The sequence below is a fragment of the Gavialis gangeticus genome, unplaced genomic scaffold (genome assembly GCF_001723915.1).
Source record: "Gavialis gangeticus isolate Ggan-Ray unplaced genomic scaffold, GavGan_comp1, whole genome shotgun sequence".
NCBI lineage: Eukaryota > Metazoa > Chordata > Crocodylia > Gavialidae > Gavialis > Gavialis gangeticus.
In genome coordinates, this window is record NW_017728992.1 from 75,217,769 (window position 1) to 75,226,081 (window position 8,313).

The 8,313-nt window shown below is 46.6% G+C and overlaps 1 long non-coding RNA gene across 1 annotated transcript in view; it reads right to left on the reverse strand.

The window, feature by feature from the left end:
* The window catches only part of LOC109299536, a 23,044-nt gene extending 15,478 nt beyond the window's left edge, over positions 1-7,566 (reverse strand). The window contains exons 1-2 of the long non-coding RNA XR_002097907.1: positions 7,557-7,566; positions 7,044-7,048 (exon numbers count right to left, since the gene is read on the reverse strand). This is a non-coding gene — a long non-coding RNA (uncharacterized LOC109299536). The remainder of the gene's footprint in view (positions 1-7,043; positions 7,049-7,556) is intronic.
* Between the last annotated feature and the right edge of the window lie 747 nt (positions 7,567-8,313).

Here is an 8,313-nt window from a genome sequence, read left to right on the forward strand (position 1 = left end):
ACGGGCATTAGTGTAGAGGCATTTCAGGCCTCCTGGAGGCCTGGGATGTCTCCTTTTATATTCTTTTTGGCCTGGGCTGACTCAGGCCCAGGCAGCAATCATACAGGAATCAACAATCAACACAGGGTGACATGTAGCGGGGTGCACATGCATCCCCTGAGAGTGGCTTTGAACCCCCTACACTCCCCCCTCCCCCCACCACTGACCCCACTGGAGGCATCTGTGGGTAGCCGTTGACCCCGGTTGGCACTTGCCATGCCCCCCCCCCGACAGTGCCAGCAGTGTCTGTGGGAGCTCCCGCCTGCTGCCACTGCACTCCCACTGCCACCATGCCCCCATCCCAGCCACTGGGGGCACACGTCGTTCATGAATCAACACTCATTCAGCAGTCAATACTCACTCCTATCTTCTCAGAGTACACCCCTCACCAAACAAACAAACAAACAATCAGCTAAACCAAAGGTACAGGCAGCTGGATCACTTACCTTTCCTGAGCAGGATCTGGTGCCTGGCCTGGCTTCTCTCCTCTTGCCTCCAGCAACTGCCTGCAAACTGCTCCCCTGTTGGCAGTCCCTGTTTGCTGAATTTATTGAACGACTCTTTCAGATCCCCTCCAGATTCAAGTTAATTCACAGTCCCGCAGCATCCCAGGATGCTTTGTACCTCTCCTACAAACCCACCCCCTCACAGCGTGGGCAGGCTAGCCTTGGTCCAAGCTGTCTGCTCCAGCTGAGCAGGGTGGTGTGCTCTAGCACCCCCTGGCTTCTGGCCTGTGGTACTATAGGCCTGTGGCTGCATTTTCAGAATCAAAGGTGAGTGCCTATTAGGGCTGTGCAAAGCTTTGAGTTAATATTTGATTCGACAAATATTGGACATATTCGATCTTGAAAAGTGAAAGTTAAGTCGAACAGCAGCTGGTTGAATAGCTGTCGAATCGAATACTGGAAGTCAAATATTAACAGTGTGGGTTGAATATTCGACAAGGGTCGAATATTTGACTTGCCTATACTGGATTCCCTGTGGGGAAAAAAAAAAGGAAAGTAAGAGGAGGGAGGGGGAGAGGAGGAAGGAGTGCTTTCATGACTGACATGTGTGGCTGGCCAGTGACCTGTCAGAATTCTCTGAGGTCCCTTCCAATCCCAGTGCTCTGGGGGAGGGCCAGAGAAAATACATAAAAGGCAGCAGTTTTTCAGCTCCCCTGCTTTCTTCCTTGGGGTCAGTTTCTGAGGTGCTGGTGTTCTCCAGCACCTCTGCATCAGACCACGATGGCTGGAAGCCCTGGTCTTCAACAGATTCCCTGCTTGAAACGCTAGCAACAGGGATTTCTGAGAACTTGGTGCTTTTATTTTATAACTACTTTTCATATTAGTTTACACTTATATTGGATAGGGTTAGTAGTAGCCTAGGATCTATTCTATATATAGGAATTTAGTTTATATAATACATCATTCATTCTTTCCACCACACCAAAGCTTCTCAATATATTATCTACACAGACAAACACATTTACATAACATCCAGAAATCTAACCCACGGTGAACAGCACACTTCGAGGTTCCAGTTTACATACGAAGGAACACATTATGAAGCGGGGTGGAAAGGAATGTGGCCACACTGGCCAGCCTGCACGAAGGGGAGCAAGGGGGGTTGCAAGCGGGAAAGCTGCAGTTTCTCCCCCCACCAAACTCAGATGCAGCCTCTTTCCTCCCACTACAAGGGATGAGGCTGCTACAAGCAGTAAAGAGAGGGGAGCACCAGTGCCACCAGAGCCACTGCCTGTGCCTGAGACTCTCTCATGTCCAGACACAGCAGCCACAACCTCTCCCACAATAACTACAACAAGCACAGCAGTGCACTCCACCCCTGTGTCACTGCCTATGCTGAGCCTTCCAGTGCCAGAAGAAGAGCTGGCACTAGATCTGGATCTCAGTGCCCTGGCAAGGGAAGTAGGGGGAATCAGTCGAGTTTGTGCTCTACACCCCTCAGTTTTTTTCCTTTCAAGCCAAGAGGACTTTCCCAGAAGGCACTTCAGAAAGTGCCTCTGTACAGGTGAAGGCAAGTGGCTCAGTTGAGTCTGCTCTTTCTCTTACTGTGCCTCTGACTGCTGAAGAGGCACCTTCATTAGCATCCACAGATGCACCTGCATGCCAGAGAGAAAGGCCTAGTACTAGCATGGTCTGGGATCATTATGAGCTGGGAGATGATCCTGCGTTTCCTATCTGCGTGCACTGCCGAGCCAAAAATCAGCCAGGGCAAGGAAAAAAAGCACATGACCACCTCGGGGATGCTGAATCATCTCCGCAAGTACCACCCTTTTGCCACAGGAATGGTCCCTGCTTGCTCCACAGCCCCCGTCCCCCCGCAGCAGAGGCAGGGCACCCTGGAACATTGGGGGCAAAAGGGATGAGTTGCAAATGCGAGCAAGGTCACCCAGACCATTGGGGATATGCTTGCTCTGGATGGCAGCTCCTGGCATTGCTGGCTCCATCCTAGCAGGTGCCCACATGCACCACCTTCAGCAGGATGATGGTGCCCTCCCTATACAAAGCATGCAGGGAGCACTTGAGGGAGGAGCTGCACAAGGCAGGTCTGCAGGTGACCGTACACTTCACCTCGGACATCTGGAGCAGCTGGGGTGGAGATCATGCATACCTCTCCCTCACAGGGCACTGGTGTGGCCAGTCAGGCTGTCAGTGGGCTCTCCTTCATGCCAAGGTGATGGATGAGTCTCACACAGCAGCAGAGATAAGGGGGGCCATGAACCGCATGGTGCAGGGGTGGCTGGGCGTTGGGCAGGCTGAGCTCACCTGCAGCTTCATAGTCACTGACAATGGGGCCAGTATGTTCAAAGCAGTCCATGATGCCAACTTTGCTGGTATTTCCTGTGTGGCACACAATTTACATCTGATTGTGAGGGATGCCTTGGAGGGGGACAGGGCTGCCAGTGATGGTGCCAGCAACACCAGCAGGCTTGTTTTCAGATGCAGGAAGATGGCAGGCTACTTCCACCGGAGCATCAAGGGGGGCAAGATGCTGTGGGACAAACAAGCAGAGCTAAATATCCCGCAGCACAGAATCATCCAGGATGTGGAGGCTCAGTGGAACTCCACATACCTGATGCTCAAGAGGCTGGTGGAGCAACAGAAGGCCATCCATGAGCTGGTCTTGCTTGGGGAGATTGGGATCAGCGGCCCCCTGACCAAAGCTGAGAGGGATGCCATCTCCCAGATCTTGCTGGTCCTCAAGCCCTTCCTCGAGGCCACTGAGACCCTCAGTGCTGCTGATGCTTTCCTCAGCCAAGTGGTCCCCATAGTGAAGGAGCTCCACAGCCAAATGGAGAGCTTCCTGGGGGCCAGTGTTCCTGGCTGGGGCAGGCCGCTTTCACCAGATATGCAGGCACTGATGAGGTGGCTGAAGGAGGGCCTTAGGGAAAGGTTTGAACCCTTGGGGTCCAACACAGTGCATATGCTAGCTGCCATCTGTGACCCAAGGGTGAAGGGCACCATATGTGGCAGCGAGACACTGAGTCACTGGAGGGAAGTACTCATTAAGAAAGTGACAGAGGTGAAACAGCGGAGGCGGGGGGAACTGGAACAGGGGGATCCACTGCCTGAACCCAGCCTGCCATCCACAAGCCAGTCTTCTCCTCCACTACAGGCGCTGCCAATATGGGCTAAGGCCATGGCAAACATTAGGGGGTCCAGACCCACCATACCCCAGGATCAGGCAGACAGCCCTCACACCGTGGTGTCTGCCTATCTTGCCGAGCCTGTGGAGCCTCTGGACTGTGACCCCTTGGCCTACTGGGCTACCTGCAGCCTGATGTGGCCGGATCTGGCCACAGTTGCCCGGGATTACCTGTCCTGTCCACTGACCAGTGTGCCAAGCGAGAGGGTGTTCAGCATGGCTGCGGATGTTGTGACCCCCCACCACACCTGCTTGGATCCTGGTTTGGTGGAGTAGCTGGTGTTCCTCAAGGTGAACCTCCCACTGCCGGGGGTTCCCAAGCGCCAGGTGCAGACGGAGCGAATGCTGCCCCCCTCACTCCATCTGGATCACGAGTTTTGTGTGTCAGCAGCGTAAGGTGCAGTTTCCCCCAAACCCCTGCACCTATCTGCATGAAAGTTGGCAGGCTTTGTGGACACCTCAGAAGCTACCATTTCTGCAAGTTTGAGCTCCCTGTGGCTTTATACATAGAAGTTACAGGTAGTTTGCTCTCAAGAATTTGGGGTGCAGTTTCTCTGCACTCCCTGAACCTATCTTGTTGAAACTTGGAATGCTTTGTGGGATCCTCAGAAGCTACCAGGCCTGCAAGTTTCATCAAGATCAGACAAGAAATGCCAAAGTTATAGCCTGCTTCGACCTTCCCCATTATAGCCTATGGGGAAGTCGAAGCAGCTCGCTTGTATATTCGACTCAGCTTTGATCTCGAGTCTAAGTGGACCTGCTTTGACTTGAAGCGGATGGCAAATTGAAATGGGACCCGGTTTAATATTCAACATGGCTGTTGAATCGAATATTACCTGCTCTGCACAGCCCTAGTGCCTATTCCCTTGCTTATTGGTTCAATCTATACGGCTTAAACTAACCTGCAAAGATTGAACTGATTCAGCCTCAGGCTTTTTGACTGTCTGTACTTAGCCTTGCGGTGACCTCAGAACTATGCACAAGCTTTTCATACTATTCTTTGTCACTAATTCAAGGGCGTGCAACTTAAATGGCTGCCATTTTCTCTTCCTGCTTTTTAATCTGAGGCATTGGTAGATATATACAAAAAGTATTTTTTCTGCCCTTATCAGTTTTGTAGAATTGTTTTGTTATCCTTTCTGTCTGTTTCATCACTTTCTCCAAGGTTGGACCAATGGACACTGTAATTCCATGCCCCTGGGATTCACATTTTTAAACTGCTGCTTCAGAAACCTTTCTCAGACTATTTGTGGCTGCACCAGGAAAATTGCCATTAGACTTGGAAACTGCTCTCTGGATGACCGTGAAAATGCTGATGCATTTTTTGTAAGTGCTACAAAAATGTGAGTTTTGAGCTGGGGTTGATTATTCATTCCAAAAAATTGGCAGAAGCTGCACCGACCAATTTTCTGGGAGGATGTAGCCATGCTGGTTGGTGCTTTCTCTTCCAAGCAGAAAGAAAACAAAATAAAACCTTCTATTTTTACTTGAGCCTTGAGATTTTTCTAGTGATCACTTTCCTGAGATCACTTGCCTGAGCAATCAGTCACCTGAGATCTGGCAGCAGCAAGGAATAGCTCTAATGCACTCTGTGCTGAAGAAGAATGGAGATAGGGTATTGCAAGGAAGAATCTCATTCAGATACTGTTTTCCTCTTTGGTCCCTCTTACATTACTTCTAGACTGATCTTGAAAGTGCTCCAGTTAACTACACCATACCTGCTCTGCAATCTACACACAAAAAAAAATATAGTGTTGCCAATTTAGAACGGTGCTTGGGTTAGGCCAATAAGTTCTTGGCCATGGCCACACTAAGACAATTATATTACAGCCATTTTAAAATGTTAGAGGCATGGAACAGCATGCCATACTTTAGTAAAGTACTGTCTAATATGGTCTAGATGTGACCTCTGTATCCACCCCTGGTATCAGAAAAGGGAAGCTGTTTAGGATATAGGTACTGTTTTTTTTAAAACTTTAGTAGATACGGAGGAAGGAACTGGCACCTATTCCATGAAGCAGAGGGAAATGGAAGATTTTGGGTGACATTTTGGAACATTGTATTTCTAGAAATTCCTGTAGTGGAATTTCCATATGTTAATAAAATTCCTCATGCCATGTTAAAAAAAAATCTTTCTGGTGTTCCTTGTGATTTTCTCATAACGTTGTACATCTTACCTATTTTTTACATATATAAATAAGAGGAAAAGAATGAATTAATAAAGGCATGAATATAGAGAATAGCCTGTTTGTAGTATAAACTGAAGGTACATCTTTGCCTTTGAAACAGTTTTGGTTAGCTTAGTAAAGACAGAAGGAAAAAGAATCACAGGAAATCTCCACAAGTGTAAAGTTAAAAATAATGCTCAGAACCTCATTATTATCAGAGTATCTCATATCTAGCTATTTATAGTGCATTGGATGGGTATGAATGGAAGTGCTTTTTAAAACAATAGAAGTGGCAACATTTGGATTATCATTAGGCTATGTTCAGGGAACAAAGTGCCATGCAAAATAAATAGTTTATCTAGTTCGGCTCACCTACATCAGATAATGTTACAGGCCTGTAGGTTAATTTACAGGAGGAAAAGTAAGGGGAAAGTAGCATCTGGTGACTACAAGAAAATCTGAAAAGTAGAACAGAGTAGAGCCAATTAGATGATTTTAGGGCACATATATCAGGAGGAAGGTGAAGAAGACGGCAAAAAGAACTGTAAGGGGAAGTAAACTGACTCAGACTAGGCACCAATAAATAGAAGAAACTTTAAAGTGCAGCTTTACATGACATCTGTGCAAAATTGGCTGTATTTAATAGAGAAAAGGCACAGATGGAGGGTGAGCTATTCAGTAATGGGTCTAGGATAATCATTCATAGTGAAATAAAAATGACAGAATGATTTGTCCATTCTCCCCCCAACAAGCCTGTTTATAGTAGTTAAGTGAATTATAGCACCAGTGAAACAGAGAAGCACCAAAGTTATGCTCTTTATCTTTGTGAAGACATGGTTCACCAAGTCTTAGCAGCTTGGAATAGACAGTAGAGATTTGACCTGAGAAAATGTGGCAGTATCTTAGGTTAGCCAATTGAACAAGGACAAAGAAGCTGCCAGGAACAGATTACATCATGGTGAGAAGTATCTTAAAATACTGACCATTTGGCATCTAACTAAGGTTTATGTGGAACACACAGAAATAAGTACATCATTAGTCATTAAGGAGGTACACAACACTGAATATCAAATATGGAAGTTGAATTCAGAAACCACAGGTTCCATAATATTTTGATTTGTATATTCACTCCTTTTTAATGTTGCCATTTTTCTCCAGACTTCCAATATACTCTTTTATGTTTTTCACAAAAACTCATGAAGCTGACATCAGTCCTCTCTTCCCCCACCTCACTTTCTGCCTGTGCTCCTATAGTTATTTTTCTTTTTAATTTCTTATATGTTTTATGTCTGAGTCCCAACTAGACTTAGAAACAATACATGCACATCAAGCTATAGTTAAATTGTAGGTTGGATACTGTGTTCTGATCAAAGCCCAAATTTTGACCTGAGATACATTTAATACTGTAGTTATAATTTGCATAGAATTATGTTTTGCGTCAAAGCAAATGTTAAATGTGTTTGTAAGCTAAAACCTTTGATTGGGCCTTATTTAGAATTAGGTTATTGGCTGAGACTAAGGGTATTGTTACTCATTGCACTTTGCACATGCTAACTGCATTTACAATGCTAGGATAAAGTTACATGTTACACTTAGACCATACTAAATCTTTTGAATGTTAAGCAGTGTTAAAACATGCTATAAGCAATCACACATTAAGGGTTACTACTGTCTCTTGCCTGCACAGCTCTGACTTGCCACTGTAGACTTGATGAGTAGGGGTGTGGACAGGCACCAGGACTCCTGGCCTCTATCCCTGCTCTGAGTGAGTGTGTGGAGGGGGGAGTGGGGTTGGAGTGGTACATCTTGAGATATTGAGGGACTGCACATGGTTTGTCTTCTCTTTGTGAAGAAGATGGAAGTGACTCTAAGATAAGGTAGGTAGCATGGCCCAGAGTTAACTCTTGCCTGAAGTGGCGTAATTTTGAGATGCTCAGAGGACACTTAGCACAAATTAACAAGCTTTAACATGTGGCTGCTTGTATTTTAAGTGCCCTTAGTGGTCTAAGTGTAGTGTATAACTGCATTCTTAGTGTCCAAGCAGTAAAGCATGTACTAATTGCTATCATAATATGTCACCATAGTAAAATTAAGTCTTTTCCAGCAAGGAGTATCTCCACATCATATTACCTAACATGTTGAGCTAACATTGTTCTACTCCATGAACATATGATCAGGGGACTCTGGTGTGGTGTAGGGCAGGGGATGATAAAGCTATTTGTCAGGCTCCTAGCCTCCTTACTATGTGGGAGCCTTGAACTGGCAAAGCTCCAGTGCAGTGGGGGTGGGGTGGGAGCCCAACAAGCATCCTGGCAAACAGCCAGAGATGGAGAGAGAGCAGAGGACTGTGGGATACTGGGTGTTTTCACCACCCAGGAGAATCATACAGGATACAAGTTAGAGGAGACTCAGAGGAGATTTAATAGAAGCCTTCAACCACCTGAAGTGGGGTTCAAAA